The 17,348-nt window shown below is 38.1% G+C and overlaps 1 protein-coding gene across 1 annotated transcript in view; it reads left to right on the plus strand.

The window, feature by feature from the left end:
* elna (elastin a) overlaps nucleotides 1-17,348 on the plus strand; it is a 75,414-nt gene that overhangs the window by 1,291 nt on the left and 56,775 nt on the right. The window lies entirely within an intron of this gene.

Here is a 17,348-nt window from a genome sequence, read left to right on the forward strand (position 1 = left end):
CAACCGACCTTTGACCAAAGTTGTGGACACTGATTATCTAGTTTGATTGGGTGACATGATCCATCATTTACTTTGTTAAGACTAGACTTCTAGTTGCAAGTGATGAAGACAACTGGATTGGTGAACACAGAGCTACCTTTTGGTAGTTTGAAAGAACTGCACCGAAGCATCCAAGAGTTGACTCTAGTCTAATTTCCTGCTGATTGTGTTTCAAACACAACTAATGGATTGAAGTCCATGAAAAAAGTGGGAAACAAAGGCAAAGCAGAATGCTTGGCACTGAGAAAATGCACATTTGTCTGTTTGTGTATTGAAGTCTTTCTGTTAAAATCGGTCAACATTGATGTAAAATTGCCCCATAACTAAATAAAACATGGTAGCTAGCTACCACAGTCATGTGGTCAGGGATACAGTATCAGCTTATCAGTGCATCTCTGGGGATATATTTGTCGAATTTGTTCACTTCTTAGACTCTTAAACTAAACTAGTCCTGAAGTCCAAAGCCTCAGCTTAAAAAAAGAGAGAAAGATGCTTTCTTCACGCAGCCTGTTTTTTTGGTAGACCTACTGCAAGTTTGGCCCAGATAACCCAGTCTGTGCATAGTTATAACCAGATCTGATGCCAGAGTATCTGATTCCAGAGGTGCACCTCATCTCTCCACACTCCGCATAGGATGAGTCTTTTCTCTCTGGCACTGGTCATTGGTTTAAACGGTGACAACACGGCATACTTACCCATGTTTGAGATTTTGTTTGAATGAGTCTGATTTATTTTCATTTATTTCTCCTCCAACCAATTTTGACAGAAGCCACTGATAGCATGCCAGGGTCTGATAGATGGGAGGCCTGAGAGAGATCCTTTGTAGCAGTGAAGGAATTTCACACCGTTCAAATATGTCTACTTTCCCTATCTGAGCGGCTGAATCATTGCACGCTTTCTCCGCAATGCTTAGACAACCGGTCAGATGTGCGAATGAAAAATGATCAGACACTGCTGAAGGCCAAAAATAAAACAATGCAGAGGAATGACGACAGGCCTGTCAGCTAACCCGGCCCTGCGTCCAGGATCCGTTTTCCTGGGACACTTTTAACTTTTAGATCATGTCTCCTGGCAGACGGAAAATTATCCACAGCGGTGTCTTTCTCTCAAGAGAGCCAAGCATGACATGGGATGACAGTGATGAGGAAGTCATTCAAGTTTTTTTTTTATTCTTCAATGAAATGGCAGACACCTTGCATATGTAACCTGGCTCTGGTGCCCATATTCCACTTAATGCACTGGATGATGAACATGCTGACTGTTGATGGATGAATGGTGCATATTTTCTCTCTTATGTACTAATTCATCTTACTTTCTGATATGTCAAGGCAAATGTTTTCCTAATAACATTTTGGAAGTGCAGTGCAGGTTGATTTTCCATCTCTAAAAAAACTTAGATTTTTGAAGATCTTTGATGTTCTGTTGTACTTTCTGTGAGCACTATTTATACGTCGTTTTGAATTAAAAACATCTGCCAAGTAAATACAATGTAAAAAACAATTTTTGTAAATGGCTAAATGTAAGTCAATGTTGGTTCACAAGAAATACTAAATGGTGGGATAGTGTGCTCCATGGTTTTTGTGTAGTTGTAGGGTTCTATAGATGTTTGGGTGCATTAGGGATGTGCTGGAACATGCTGTGAAAAAAACACTGGCCCTGGTCTCTGACTGTCAATAGATGGCTTACTGAAAACAGTGTCAAGTGGCATTGATACTTGATGGTGGATAAATCCTAATTATTACTCCTTTTAGATTAAATTGACTTGGGTAATCTATGCTAGACTAATTAGACGAATGCTAATAATATATTGTAACCATTTGCTGAGACAATGGTGCTTTGTTCCCTCGTGAAGTATGGTTGTTATTGACTAGGTGCATTACAGAGAAATTCAGTATGACTTCACTTTTTTTACCTCATTTTTCCATGTTCTGTCAGGGTACAATGTCTCCCCTCACATGCCCTCTGGACCATCATAAATCTGCCTAAAGTAAAGAAGTCAGAGTCGTGGAATTTTAGGGAATAGTTTCATTTGCTCTTGCCAGGGGAAAGCTGCAATGATGCATGTTAAAGGCTTTCTTCCCCCTGAGAGGTTATGAACATTTGGTCCAGTGGTTGCCTCATCTACTAAATTAACTTCAATCATGAACATTTTAGAAATGGTTAGGGCAAATCAAGGGTGAAATCGAACGTGTGTGACAATTCCTGCATTACAAGTGAAGGTCATGAGAGGTCAGCTAAATTATAAGAGTGGCTAAATACCACCAGCCATTTACGGTATAGGATTGGTCTCCACTCTCCAAGTCTATTAGCAGGTATTGAACACAAAAGCATGTGAAGTTGTCTTGTCAGTAGGTTTATCACCAGAATGTTGTACCACAAAGAAATATGCACATTGTATTTAATGGACAAGAGAAAGTCTCAAGTATCTCCAACATCTCCTCCTTGCATTATTGAGCAACTAAAATAACATTAATGATGTTAATAGCGCTAAGGACGCAAAAAAATAACATGTCCATCATCTTCCGCAAATCATGAACAGAATATTCCAAAAGTAGGTTTGTGTAAAAGTATTATTTAGCCTTGCATCTGGTGGGAGGATCATAGTTGATACTATCTGTGGCTTTGAAAGACAAAGCCACATTTAGTTATTCATATTACACCATTTGTTCTATGAAGAGTGGTTTTCAACCCTGATCTTTATGGGCCACTGTCCTGTCCTGTATATTTAGATGTTTCTCTGCTCCAACACCTGATTCAATGAATGGTCGTTATCGAGCTCTGCAGAAGCCTTTTTGTTCATTCTTGGTTTAAAAGTACCAGAAACCACATTTATATGGCTTGACACTTGTTTGTCACTTCAAATCGACTTGTCTTTGAGGTTTTACCAGAACTATTTTGAAAAGCACCAGAAACTAGATAGCCTACAATCAATAGTGCAGTCTAAGCAGGCTACATTAGTTGCAAATAACCTTATGCTTGGAACACACCACACGATAATCGGGCTGATTTCCCCCCTTCCTACAATCCTTGGTAATGTCCCGATTATTTTGATGGTTCCACAGATTATTTGATCAGATTTTCCCTTATATTATGAATATTTATGATCAGAAATCCTGATGTGTGGGGGTATCAGAACGGTTAAGTCTGGGATTTGTTTGTCCTCATGTTTGCTGTCTCTCACATTTTAAAAATCTTAAAAGATTACAAATATATTTTAGTGTGTACCCAGCATTAGTACTGCTATACTATAGCCTGCACCTGTTGAATACATTGTTGACAATAACTTCTCAATGACTGTTTTGGCTCTTGCAAGTCTGAGCCACGCACAGCCAAATTATTCAATTATTCCACCTGGTGGACCAGTGTTGTGCCCCAAGATGCACCCCACCCTGAAAAGCACCCCCTTGCGGAAGCACGCGCATAAACCATTGAGTTATTTACACAAATAACCAAGGTAATGCTATTGTATTCTCTTAACAAAAAATTACAATACAAGACAGCTGTCTCCCCTCCGTTGGGTTGCAATATCAAGACAAAATCGTTCACTTTTTGATTCAAGTGGTTTGTTCGTGCGCTCCTGCGAGGGGGCACATATCAGGGTGGGGGTGCATCTGGGGGCACAATACCAGTGTCAACGAATTCCAGGTAAACTGCGCAAGCAAAAAACACATAATCTGTGCCTGTACATTTTGCCACGTGACCATAGCTTTTGCAAGGACTTTGTGGTTCCAAAATGTTGGTATTAGTGGGATGTTTTAACTGCATAATGAAAGATTTGTCGTCTGAGATTGAGTGCTTCACATTATTCGTTAGGCTAATGACCAGTTAGCCATACTACTCCTTTTGACAGTAGGCCTACCTAAGGTAAAACTTTTTACAGTAAAAGCGTAGTAGCTTCCTCCATAGACCTGCCCGCTACCTTTTTTATGACCTTTAACTGTAGGGCTAGACAGGGTCTGACTTTACAGCTTTACAGTCACTGAGTTCTTATTCAGTATTCCAACAAGCACTTACAGGTTCATCCATCATTTTATAATTCAGGTGGACTTGCTTCCCTAAAGACTTCTTCAATGTTATACAGACACTTTATAAGAAATATTACTTTGACATGACCCAAATGTTTAAAATATTACGTCGTGTAGAGTGCATGCAGCCCCACCACTAAAAGCATGGACATCTGAAAATCATTACTTGCAAACACTGTCTTGAGTGAAATGTTTGTGAAGGCCAATTGGGGGAAAAGGTAATCCATCTACAGTACAATGCATTCTCTCAAGTACTTGTGTAGCAATTGTGGAGTTTGAAGTGTAAAAGCATTTAATGAAAGTAAAGAACTAATTTCCAAACATGTAGATGCTATGTCAAAATATTGTTAAGAAAGTGATATTACCCATTAGAGAGGATGAGGAAGGATTTCCTTCTTAGTTTGTCATGCGTATCTAATTTTGGAGTTATGTTAAATTTAATAGATTGATTGATGAGAACGGTTAATATATAGGAGACTGAAAAATGTATTTTTCACTCTTTTGTAATTTTTCACTCTGATTTGTGGGGCTTGTTTGATAACATTCTCACGATTGCTGTTTGCCATGCAGATGCCCATAATTCCAGTCTGATAGGGTCTTCCAGGGAAGTCATGGGAAGTCTCTGTCAATGAGTGACTGAGCAGTTCTGCTCTGACACTGCCTCCATATGAGAGTCATTAGTGCAATATCAACAAATTGTTTGGAGGCCTAAAAAATCCCCCAGAAGAATAATTGAATCAAATGATTAGATTTGTTTTGGAACAACATGTTTGGAGAAACATCAAATCATACACCAGCTTAGAAGTATTAACGTTCATATGATGCAAATTAACTTTCTAATACAAAACACAATTTACACACAATAGCAAGAAATGACAGCTGAAGATGATTTAGTAAATTAACAGTTATTGAAGTGAAGACTAGGTTAGTTCATCACAGTTGAAAGTGAATCACACAATCCACTGACTACTTTTATACATAGATGTATCCAATAGTATTTCTGCTCTACAGAAGGGTCCGATCTCTCTTTAAGGCTCTGGGAATGTGGCAGAGCCAAACAGAGATGGCATGGAGAGAGATGGCATGTCATTCCACTTGGCTTACTGGCAAAAATTATGGATACTGTATATAAAGTTATAGATATAAATATATGTATTTAATGATTTGTATGCATGCAAATTATACTTTGTATTTACTGGGCTTCTCTTTGAAATAAGTGTATGTGTCGATCAAAACCACACACACACATTCTGATTTAAGGATAATCTGTTGTTCAGTGAAGCATAAAGCATTCAACTGACTGAAACACTACTGCTGCCTTGTATCACATTCTATCTTTATTAGCTGCCATCACGCCAGCTTTGATGTTTTCAATGCAAGGTGAACATCTGTGAAGCAAAGCATTGAAACCACAGATGTTATAGTGTTATGGCATGACCTTGGAATTTTAGGAGGTTGATTCACAGTCGTGATTTATGATGCTACCCAGCTGTGAATATTTGTCGTGTTTGCAACAATAGTCGTTGCACCATATTTTGTCAGACATGCATTTTTTATTGCAGACATGATCAGCATTTTGTGATAAGTCAATTATATCATTATAATTGTTAATTATATCCAAGTAGTTTTGTATATATTTTGATCAATATCTGCATATTTTTGTAAATACAGTTTTTCTTACACTCATTTCCGATCAATGCCTTTCCTTCTGTGCTGTAGATTGATTGCATATTCAGTTTACATTTGGTTCTAGAACATTGTCCTTAATAAAATGTGTTTGCTGCGCAAAGAGCTAACATTTGGCGCATTATTTTCATATGGAGCTATTTAGGCGACAATGACTTTGACTAAACTAAATGTCATCGGGGCCAAGTTTGTTTTGTGACGTCTAGTCTCCAGCAAATGACACTGATGTACTCGTATTGGCTCAGCAAAATGTGTTTTATTGACTAACAAAGAGTGGATTAGGCTTGTTGCATTTGGCACAAATGAGGCTCAAATAGTCCTGACCAGGCCAGTTTTGCCCCGGCAGACTGGACACACCAGCATGGCTGAGGAAACAGTGGTTCCAGCTGTTTTACTCTGACCATCACGACAGTGTGTCTGGGCCTTTTATAGTTGCAGTACTTAACATGGAATGGCAACTGGATGGTCAACTACTGACACTGTAATTGAAATGTACACTCCGTAGGCCGTAGATTCCTGAAGAGCCTCTCACTGCTCAGCACAACATCTGAACATATAGCCAGAGGCTGAATACGTAAGGATATTTATTATTTTAGTGGAAAAACAATGATTAATAGCTGCAACTAGTTAAAAGGATTTAATGTTGGCCTATATTTAATTAATGACACCCTATCATCAGGTAGCTCTTTGAAATCATCTATCTCATGTGTGGCATGATATTATTACTGATTGCCTCACTTGTGTTGTTGACAAGGGCCTTTAGTCCTTATTAACACTATGATCTATTTTAATGACTTCTTGAAAGATATCTTAAATATTTGAGATAACCAAGAATGAACATAATGTCATTGCAGTGAGTTCCCACAAGTATCGGACTATCCCAAAAATTGAAAAGGTCAATCTCGCTCACAGCTCTTTTATGGACATGGAATTTGGATCAAAGTTCTTATGTCACTCATGCACTCTTTATCTGTAAGACATTTCAGTGGAAATATTTAATTTAGTCTCAAAGATTAGAAGTACAGTAGATCCTGTCATATAGCAGGATTGAAGATACCAGATATCAAACTGAAAACACTCCAACGTTAACTTGATGCTTTTCACTTGCTTTGTTCTGTAACGTTCATGGGAACCCTGGTTTTGAGACAATTGATTGATTTCCTGCTTTATCCAAGGTCATGTGAAAATTCTCCAGCAGTCACATTGTACTTCCTGTTTCATTCATTTACACCTAATTAGAAAGCAGCAAGGGAACAAAAACGTTTGCAATTGGCTTTTTCACAATGCCTAGAATACAGTATGAAATTGTGTAAGGGGTCAACTGGTTATTTTTATAATCCCTTATGCCTTTTGACTCCGTCCGCATACACACAAACTTTCATTTAACCAAACGTTCATCCAACCAAGTGATTTTATTTAGGTTTCTTTGTTTATTTTGTCAGGAAGTGACTGACACATCTCATCCGTTCCAGGTGCCTGTCCTTCTCAAGGCTCCTTAGAAATATTAGGTCATGGTATTTTAAGTAAAACTACTGGAAAAGAACTTAACATTGGAAATGTTTGCAATGTGTTTGAGAGAAAACTGTGGTGACTGGAATGGTTTTAATTTGGCGGCAACATGGAAATATCCTTGCGACAAGCACTGAAATTACAGTTTATTGGATATTTTAAAGATTCACATCTGTAATCCCCTTTATATTTGAGGGGAAATTGATTATACTGTGTTTGTTATTTGCAAAATAAATTGGTTCCATAGTGAAAATGATTGCATTCTCATTTTCTTAGCTTCAAGCCAGTTTCTTCTTTGTGACCACAAAATACCCTTACATCATTCCAAAAACTACTCTATTCATGCTTGCACTTGTCATGGCACTGTCAAAATAATTTGTTCATTTTAGAGCTGCTGTAGCTACATTTTCAGATAAAATATTTTCCCAACCCGTGATTTTGAGGGGTTGAGGTCAGTAAAGTGCTACAAAGTTTGGGGGAAATGGTGAAAGTCAAAGTACATGACCGGTAAGCATCAAGTCCTTTTATAAACTTTTTTCATCAATCCTGTAGATTACCAGTTGGCAGTTCATTTTGACGTTTGTCTGATGCACGGAAACATTTTATTTCACTTTTGACATTAGAAAACTAGACGGAAATTGAAATACTACTCAGTTGCACAGGTTTCACTTATCATGCATCAAGTCAGAGTTCTTACATGTCTGCCTAGTTTGATTGCTCATGAAAAGTTCAAGTTCAAGTCCTTTATTGTCAGATGCACAGAACAACACAGGGTTAGACTGAGCACTGAAATGATTAGGACATTAAGACAACACAAAGCAACCTGGCATAACATAATATATAAGTACACAAAACATATATTACATCTAAATAAGCTCAAATATAGTAAACCTCCTAATATACAAATAATATACAAAAAAGTTGAGGGCCATGCTTTACATTGAGTACATTAATAAACATGAATCAATGCATGAATTAAAACAATTTAAGAACACCTGTTTATTACTAATTCAAGTTTATAAATGTATTCCTTTAGTAAAGAGTTGCCGACCTTGAACTGACTTTCATCTGAATGACAACACTCAAACATGCACACGATAAAAAGACAGATGTTGCGGTCTAAGTGATTTCATTTAGCCAAGATTGCATTTCAGGAGAAATCAAAAGTCTAGTCTTTGCTAAAAAAGCATGACACTCAAAACAAATCACGTCTGCTCCATGGCCGCCCTTTGCTCAGAGTCAACAGTAATATGTCATCATTGCCTCACATTCTCGGCCTCTTTGCATTTGTCTGAGAACAACTTTGGCATGTTTTGCCTATCCATTTTCACTTGACATTACCCTTTTGAATTTAATAGTCTTCTTAACAGAAGTTCGTAGTGGCATGTTTTCCCCCCCAAAAAAGAACCTATGAAATCTGCAAAGATAGTCTCTATAATAAAAGGTCCAAGTTGGTCCCTTCAGGTATTGTAATACTCAGGCTAGTGGGCCAAGTACCTTAAATACAGTTGTAAACATGTTACAGGGGTTTTGGTTGTTTGGCCAATATTAAACTACAACACCATGAAATGTTATTGTTCTTTTCAGAACTTTACTCCAGGAACATCTGGAAATAAGTTTGTTTATTGTATCATACTGTATAATACATATCTATTGTTATTCAACTGAAGATGTATTCACCTGAAATGCAGTACAGCATTATTCCTCATTTTGACTGAGGACCTCTAAAGCCGTGAAGCTTTAAGCTGAACACGGTTTAGTTCCTGACCCCAGATGAATTGCTGATTAAGCAACACTGGCCTTTTATTCATATTCATAAACTAGTTTCCAGCTATTTTGTACATTTTCTTTGGAGAAAAAGTTCCTAATTAATATTGTCAAAGAACATGTCTTGGAGTAAGGATTTGGGGAGTGTATAGTGCATGGCTGCCCAAGTGAGAGTTCATTAACCAGACCAACTGTATTTGTTAGGATTGAATTTCAACAAAAATTTCAAATAGAGAGGGAATCAAGCCCAGGAGACACCTAAATCAGAATGACTGTTTATTTTGGCACATTAGCAGTCTCTGGAGTTAGTAATGCAAATACTGGTACTATAACATTATTAGTGCATTTTCAAGGTCCATGCATTTTCATGACTTCTCAATGGGTGGCTATACTACCATAGTTCACATTCCTACTGTATGACTACATTTAACTACATTGAAATGGCTCACTGAATCTAGGTCCAATATAAAGAGCATAAACATAATGTACATGTTGACCACTCTTATAATATATAATTGTAGCTGAGTTGTAGGTCATCCACACCCTCACCTGTTTGCATAGGCTTTGGCTGTCCACTTTACAACTGCATACTTCAGTACCAGTCTTTTAGATCACACATGTTACATCTCCAGTGACACTGTTAACGGGTGTAAATGACTCAAATCTGTGTGTCGTATATGGTCCTAATGTCATGTAGTTGACTTTCACTTTTTTATAGCTTGCATAGCTCTAATTATCTTGAAGACTACAGTTTGTGGCCCTCATAGACGCCTCTGTAATAGTCAGGATTTCAAGCAAACAAGGCAAGCATTTTCTTTGGACCTTATTATAATATGATATGATCCCAACAATATGAATTTGCTGGGAATGTATGCAAATGTAAACATTATATACATCCCTGATAAAATTACCAATGTGTTGTCCCAACATTGAAAACACCACTGGAAGATACTAAACAGAAATGCCCTAGAAAAGGGATTTAGACAGCACCCAAATGAATCATGTGGATAAACACTTTACAAAGTCCCACCAGGCCTCTACAATTCCCACTCAATTAGAGATTATACTTAAAACGGGTTGATATAGACTGCATATTTAATTAGTTACCTTTACTCAGGAGTTCACCTTGTTAATTTTTGTGGTTAGTTAACTTTAGTGAGTGGGTTGCATAAATTCAGTTAAATTAGAAAGACAGAAAATGACAAAACGACCTGTTACTTAGGCATGCTCAAATATAGCCTTTTGTCTCATCATCAAGAGCACCATTAAAATGGGAGGTTAGTCAAATTTTTCTGTAGATTAGATTAAACTGCAGAATATAGGCCAACCATACTGTTTATGTTAAGCCAAAACAGTAATTGTTATACACTGGAATCTTTTTGAATGTACGTATAGGTAACACAAAGAAAATAACACAATTTGACAAAGACACTCCACAACCACATGAGGGAGAGCACTCCACAAGACATGGCATCATGAGTCTGAAGGGCTCTGGAATGCAAAGACCCATCACATCCCTCCCCTCCATGCCAACAGTTTGATCTCGTCTGTCTGAGTACGAAGGATACACACATGCCTTGTTTCACATTAATTATTTTTATGTTGTTTTCCTGGCCAGGTCTGTGGAATAAGAAGGCTCTGTGCCTACTATTTCTTTGAATAACAAATAGGTTTGAAGACCAAGGCTCTCGCTTTGATTATGGAGTCATTCTTTAGTATTAGTCATTAGTTAATATGTAAATGATGTCCATGCTACTAAACTGCCTTACAGCAGAGCCACCTATACTGTCAAGGTTAGGACTGGGTTTGACTCAAACTTGAGAAGTGCAGAAGCTGTGAAATAGAGCCCCTTTGTGGTGTAGATAGAGTAGTGCATGTGAGCTTTTTTACATTCACATTGACTGTTTGGATGGACACACTTCAAATTCATATTTACTAAAAGTAAGACGTTGACATAATTACTTTATAATTAACTCTGGTTACTTTTGAAAGGATGACAAAGCAGAGCTGTGCAAGCAAAATACGAAAGTAACTGTATGACTGTGCTTGTCTGTGGGGAGCTTGTGTATGTCATTCGGGCCTGGCAGGCCATGTTTAGGTTCTAACCCAAAGCCGACTGAAGCAGCCGTCTGCCAACAGCCCTTCTCCCTGTATCAGCCCTTCTCTTCTCTCTCTTAAAGCTCAGCACTCTTGGCAGATCAGGGTTTAGAAGTTGAGGGCACTGATTAAGCCAGACAAAAAGCAGGCGTCCAGCACATCTATAACAGCATGAGTAAGGCAGAAGGCATGGTGAGAGCAGTGGCCCAAGCCAAAGGAATTATGTCAACGAGCAAGACAAAGTGGGCTTTATCGGGGGGAGGCCTGGTGGATAGCTTGTGTGAGGGGGGTCGTGTCCAAAAGTGACAGCCACAAGGGCATGTTTGTGTTCCCCATGAGTGAAAGGCACCTTGAGGTGTCCCTGGAGACCTGCCTGGCGTATAGCCCTGTTCCTTCTGCCCTGTACACCTCACTCATGTTTTATGGGTTATCGGCCATGCGCCATGTAGCAAGGCGATAACAGTATATGATTGGCTGGGCAGGGCCTGCTAACACACATCCAGGCATGAGCTATGTGTGAATGCTGTATTACGGATTCCTGTTAGGAATCACTAACACTTCATTTTGCTGGGACATATACATGGTTTACATAATCACCATGCCCATTAGAGAACATATACTTATATTTCTCTTACTTAAACTTGCGTGAAAGAGAATTTTAATAGAAAAGCCATTTAGATTATTTATACATCAGACATTTATAACATACGATTTGAATGTCCATAATCAACAAACCAACTATATGTCCCACAGACCCTGTCTATCACTATCAAATTACACTTCAGTAACTAAATCTTTTTTCAAGTACATGCTGTTAAAATTGTATAAAATACCTTACTGACAGTTTGGGTTGAGCTCAGGCAAAGCAAATAGGTGCCTTGTGGCCGAAAACTTGTCACCCTGTCACCTTTGTCACTGCAGATGCCATTGCTGAAAGTCAGACTGGCAAAAAGTGAACAGTGATACTCTGTTTAGCTCTGTAATGCTTCTTCAACTCTTGGGTACAACATTTAGATAATCTCCCTAAACCATCTCTTAATTTGGATTTCCTAATGCGGTTAAAAGGTAGGAACTAGAGCCTGAGATATTATCCAAGCTTGTGCAACCTTGTAACAATATTAACCATGGCTTGATTCAATGAATACATTATCTAGAACAAATTAATCATAATGGAAAAACTTGGCTTGGTCAAACACATTAGCTATTGAGAAAAATGATTGGATCCTGAGCAGACAGACAAGTCTTCATCTCTGTCATGTGCACGCCCAGAAAAGTGTAATGCGTCTCATGAATTCTCAAACCATGGCAAATCATAAACAATGAAAAGTGGACTCATTTGGATTGACAACAAACCATACATGAGAAATTACATTGATGTCAGTAATTGTTGACAGATGTAAAGGAGCTTGTTGTAAAAAGGCACTCATTTGTTAAAGTACACGGCAAGAGGAGCAGTGGAAAGCCTACAAGAAAAGAGATAAAAAGAAAATGTGTATAGAAATGTATTGTACTCATTTAGGGTATTACCACTTTGTAGTGAATCGATATTCCATTGGGAAACTTGCGGTTATTTCAGTAAATGTGTCTTCTTAATGAAATCTCTGGCTTCTTTGATGGAGTATCAATCTATTTTGATAAAGGACAGGGGAGTGTAGTCTTTAATACTTGAGTAACAGTTTAAATGAATCATCAGCAATTAATGAAGGAAGGACAGGAATGTCAACAATTATAAAATGGAGACAGTCCAGATAGCTCAAAGTAGTGTCTAAGTTCAACTACTCATGCATCATTTGTAATGGCTGTGCTTCTTTGTGAATTGAGTTCTTGACTTGGCCAGTTCAACATAATCTAGTATAATCTAAAAATATACATTTTATGGATACCCAAATTTTGCTTCACAGCAAACCCCTGACATGGTTTGTCTTCTATCAGTGAAGTCATAGATACTGGACGCAAGCCTACCAAAATACATTTGAAATCAATTGTGTAGAAAACGATGCCACACTGTCTTGTACAAGACATTAAGGGGCGCCACTATACTCCCGCTCTTCGGTCATGCGCCCGCCTAATGGACAACGCTAAGGGCATTTGATATTTATGTCACCTCAGGTGAGGTTTGCTGAGATTCCAAGAAGTTTGCCACAGACGAGTTACTGAGTGCAAATGTGTTCATGTCTCCCTTAGGCAATTATCCTGGCTCAGCACATGATGCTTTTATTTTCCAGAATTCTTAACTTACTGCATTCCAGAGTGAAACTGGATAGTGATTATCCATTAAAGAACTGGCTTATCACGCCAAACTGTACATAGTCCCCACCAATCTTAAACAATTTGCAATCAATCAATGCTGTCAACGTCCAGAGTTGTAATAGAATAGTTGGATGCACTACAATACAGTCATCAAAAATCTACTGCTTGATTTGTGGAATCTCATGTTCTGCACAATATTGGCATGTGTAACGAATGGTACTTGGCTACAACAAAGGAGACATTGCAGAGATTTATTTATAAAATAAAAATAAAAAAAGAATTCATCCAAATTATTCTTATTTTTACACATTAACTTTTGACGCAGTACCCTTATCTTAACAAGCTGTTTCACATGTATACCAACATTGAGTTGCTAAGGACTACAGTAGCCAGACCAATGTGTACAACATTTTGTCACAGGATGGATTCTAGTGATGAAGAGTCCATTCATACCAACACAATGAAGGGCTTACTGCTATAAGCAATCAGACTGTGCTCTTAAATATACCCTGATCTGACTCAGCAGTCAAACAAAAAAGACAAACAGAACAGGAGCACTTCTTTTTAGGGAAGTGGAGTGCACTCTAGATAAAGAATTAGAGATGAAGAAGAAACTGATTTATGCCTCAATCAAACCTTGATCTCACACAAAAATGTGTGACATTCTCTGAAAGAGTGAGGTAAATTATTGTGAAAAGCAATGCAGTTGGCTGTTCAGTACTATAAATGATAGTTCTCCTCACAGGGCTGCTCGGACAGCATGGTGTAAAATAAATCAGAAAGTATCAGATTGCGCTGCCAGGCCCAGAATTATGTCAAAAGGAATGTAGACAGTAAAAAAAAACATAGTCATAAATTACATCCAGCTGGAAAGATACACTTGTGTTATGGTGTTGACAAGATGATCACATCTTTACTAATAATAGATTAATGTGCATTTCTGGGAATTATTTTTAAAATGACTTCATATTGTGTGATCTAACTCATATTTTGTCCTTCACCTTATCCCCAAATACTTGTTTGTATTAACTGTTTTTTAGTAGTTTCTGTAAATGTATTTATTTAATCCAGTCGGAAAGGATACAAAAATCTTTTATGTTTTTTTCTCAGGATCTTTGCATTGAGGCTGGCATAAGTGGAACTTGCTTTTTTGGAAGAGGTAGACCATGTGTGACAGGAAAAAATGTATTACTATCTAGCTCATGTTTGAGATTGGATCTTTTGTTTTTCAACTGATATTTTCACTTTTGTCAAAATAACATGCAAGCAGAATGCCAAATCTTCATGGATGCCCACCAAGGCTTGAGAAAAGTAAGTGTTCCCTGTCTGAAGCTAATCCCTAAAATATTGTGGATTTATCACTCAGGCATGAGGGCAAACTTTACCTTAGGGTCCAATGAAGGGGTGGGACCCAGTGCCGAAACACAACCTGCAAGAGCAGCCAAACAGCTCCACTGGCAAGCCTCCCCGTTAACAAGTCTTTTAGGAGCCACATGATCCAGGTCTCAATGGTTCTCTTTAACAAGACGGTACACACGAGGATGACCTTGCTTTAGCCAATTAGCTTTTATTAAAAAGAGGATTGGTGCAGTACAATCAAATGCAATTTATCTCTATTTTTGGGGGAACACGCGAACAATAGTAAAAGGAATGTTGGCTTTGCAGACACAAACACACTTTTTGCTGAAGAAGTCGGCAGAAATGCCAGCTCTCTTGGATAACTCAAACATTTCGCTTTTACTTGTTGGAATGGTGTCTAGCAGGTATTGCCCACCACATTCTGTAAATTAATTTAATCGTTTAAATGAACCTTGTTACTGAATCAGCATTCTTGAAACTAGATATTTGACAATATCGTTAGTCTGGGACTTTCTTAAAATGTGATCTTCAACTTCTATTTTACTATAGTATATAATAACACTACTACAATACTACAGAACTGCAACTTGATTATGTTGTGTTTCAGATGTGCATGGTGGAGTGGATACAGCTTCACCATTTTAGATAATTATGCCCTAGGCCACTAGGAACACATTTGTATTTGTAATAATTTGTATTTGTAATAATTTGTACAGCTAACCTTAGCTGTAATTGGAAAAACATGACAAATGTTTTCTGATGAAAAGTTTCTGAAATGTCCCTCTTTCCCACCCCTCTTACACATTCTCACCTATTAAACCTGGTATGGAAGCTTAGAAAACAGGGAGTGTGATGCAAGGACAGGTTATCATGGTCTCCTCAGATGGTATGAAAACATTTTATTCAATCAGCCAGAACATTGCACACTATATATGACCCCTACAACACCTCAGAAGGTGGTTTGCTGGTTTCTTTCTTATTGAATTGTGCTCTGGATATAGGTAAACTGCTAAATGACAAAGTTCTGAATTGGATATAATTTGACAATGGCACAACTTTTAGAATTATTCATGGGTTAAAGCTTTGCTATACTAGTCCTCTGTTGTGACATATCGAACACCTAGGTTTGACAGTTAACACTTGGCATGTTCAGGGCACCAGAATGGGTTCCCATTTCCCCCCAATCCCTTCCCTGTAAGCCACAGCTGCTACAACAGTAGGGGCTCCACAAGGACTAGGACAAAAGAAACAGGGCATGTTTTTCTTTCCTTGGCACTCCATCATGAAGCTGCCACTGCATACGTTCTCTCACTGAACAATAGTGGCAACACATTCTCAAACAGGTTTTCTGGATGTTTCACAGACGTTACGCACTATATTTGCACAATAAAATAACCAGAACATTGTGCCAAGAGCAAGTGCCAGCAATTAACAACCTCTTGATCCCAAACCAGGGCCTCTTATATCTCTGTAAATGCCAGCTCTGTAGTGAAGTCACACTATTGCAATGTGGGATTCTCAGAAGCAGGAAAAACATTTGAAATCTTACATGGCTGAGTGCTGTGTCTGTTTTGGATGAAATCCTCTCTTAAAACCATATTTCCTGTTTTCTTTGAGCCCCTTTGTGCAGAACTAGGGCTTGGCAGGTGGACGCGTTGGACTCGACAGGTGTTTAGATTTCTAGAAAGGTTTCAATAAGTCCAGTTAGTTGATGTTGCAGGTTGGAATTTCTGTTAACATTGTAGGATTTGAGTTTTATTACAACAGTCCTGTAATCATTCATGTTGCTCTGATCAACTTTATATTACATCATTGTACATCCCATTTCCCTTGACGGCATTTACTTTTGTGTGTCTGAATGTAAAAGGGAAAAATAAATCCTAATTGGTATTCAAATATGTCCACAGTAGGCTATTACAGCAGCCTTTTAATTGAACTTAGTTTAAATTCAAATTTGATTGGTCTTATTTACAAACAATGTGTCGTGGAGTACTTCTTAGCTCTGAGCCAGAATCTGGTTGTGGTTAGACTCTATGTTAATCTAGTCACTGAGCATGATACATGATGCACGGTGTACAATTCTGCATAGGTATGGTGTAGCATGGTGTAAATCAGACCCAGGTCTCTAGGAGACGCGTCGGAACAGAGGTCGTAATTGATAACAGCTCTGGAAAACGAGCGCTGCCTTTTTCTAAACACTGAGCGTTGCAAATTGGAAACCATACAGAACAAAGCTCATATGAAATGTCAAATGAAGCCTTTGAGACGTAATGATGATAATCATTGTTTTTCGCATGATTTGTCCAATGTCCATGACCTCATAGAGTTTGGATGAACAAAAGTTTTGAACTGTAATACCACGTCTGTTCCTGACTTTTGCATGTTGAATGAAATTAATCTGGATAATTGTACATCCACTACAGTAACTAGCTTGGTGAGTTTCTTGCTTAATGCACCAACTCAATCAGGCCTGATAAGTCATTAGACTGACCACCCTGATACTTAGAGACATGGGTTTAAGCAAGCTGAAAGATGGTTAAAGTGATCCAAAGTTATCATCCAACTTCAATAAACTGTAGTCTCACTATGCATATCAGCCGGTTGGTGTCAGATGGT

Source organism: Hypomesus nipponensis, chromosome 15 (genome assembly GCF_054491055.1).
Source record: "Hypomesus nipponensis isolate SF chromosome 15, ASM5449105v1, whole genome shotgun sequence".
NCBI classification, from domain to species: Eukaryota; Metazoa; Chordata; class Actinopteri; order Osmeriformes; family Osmeridae; genus Hypomesus; species Hypomesus nipponensis.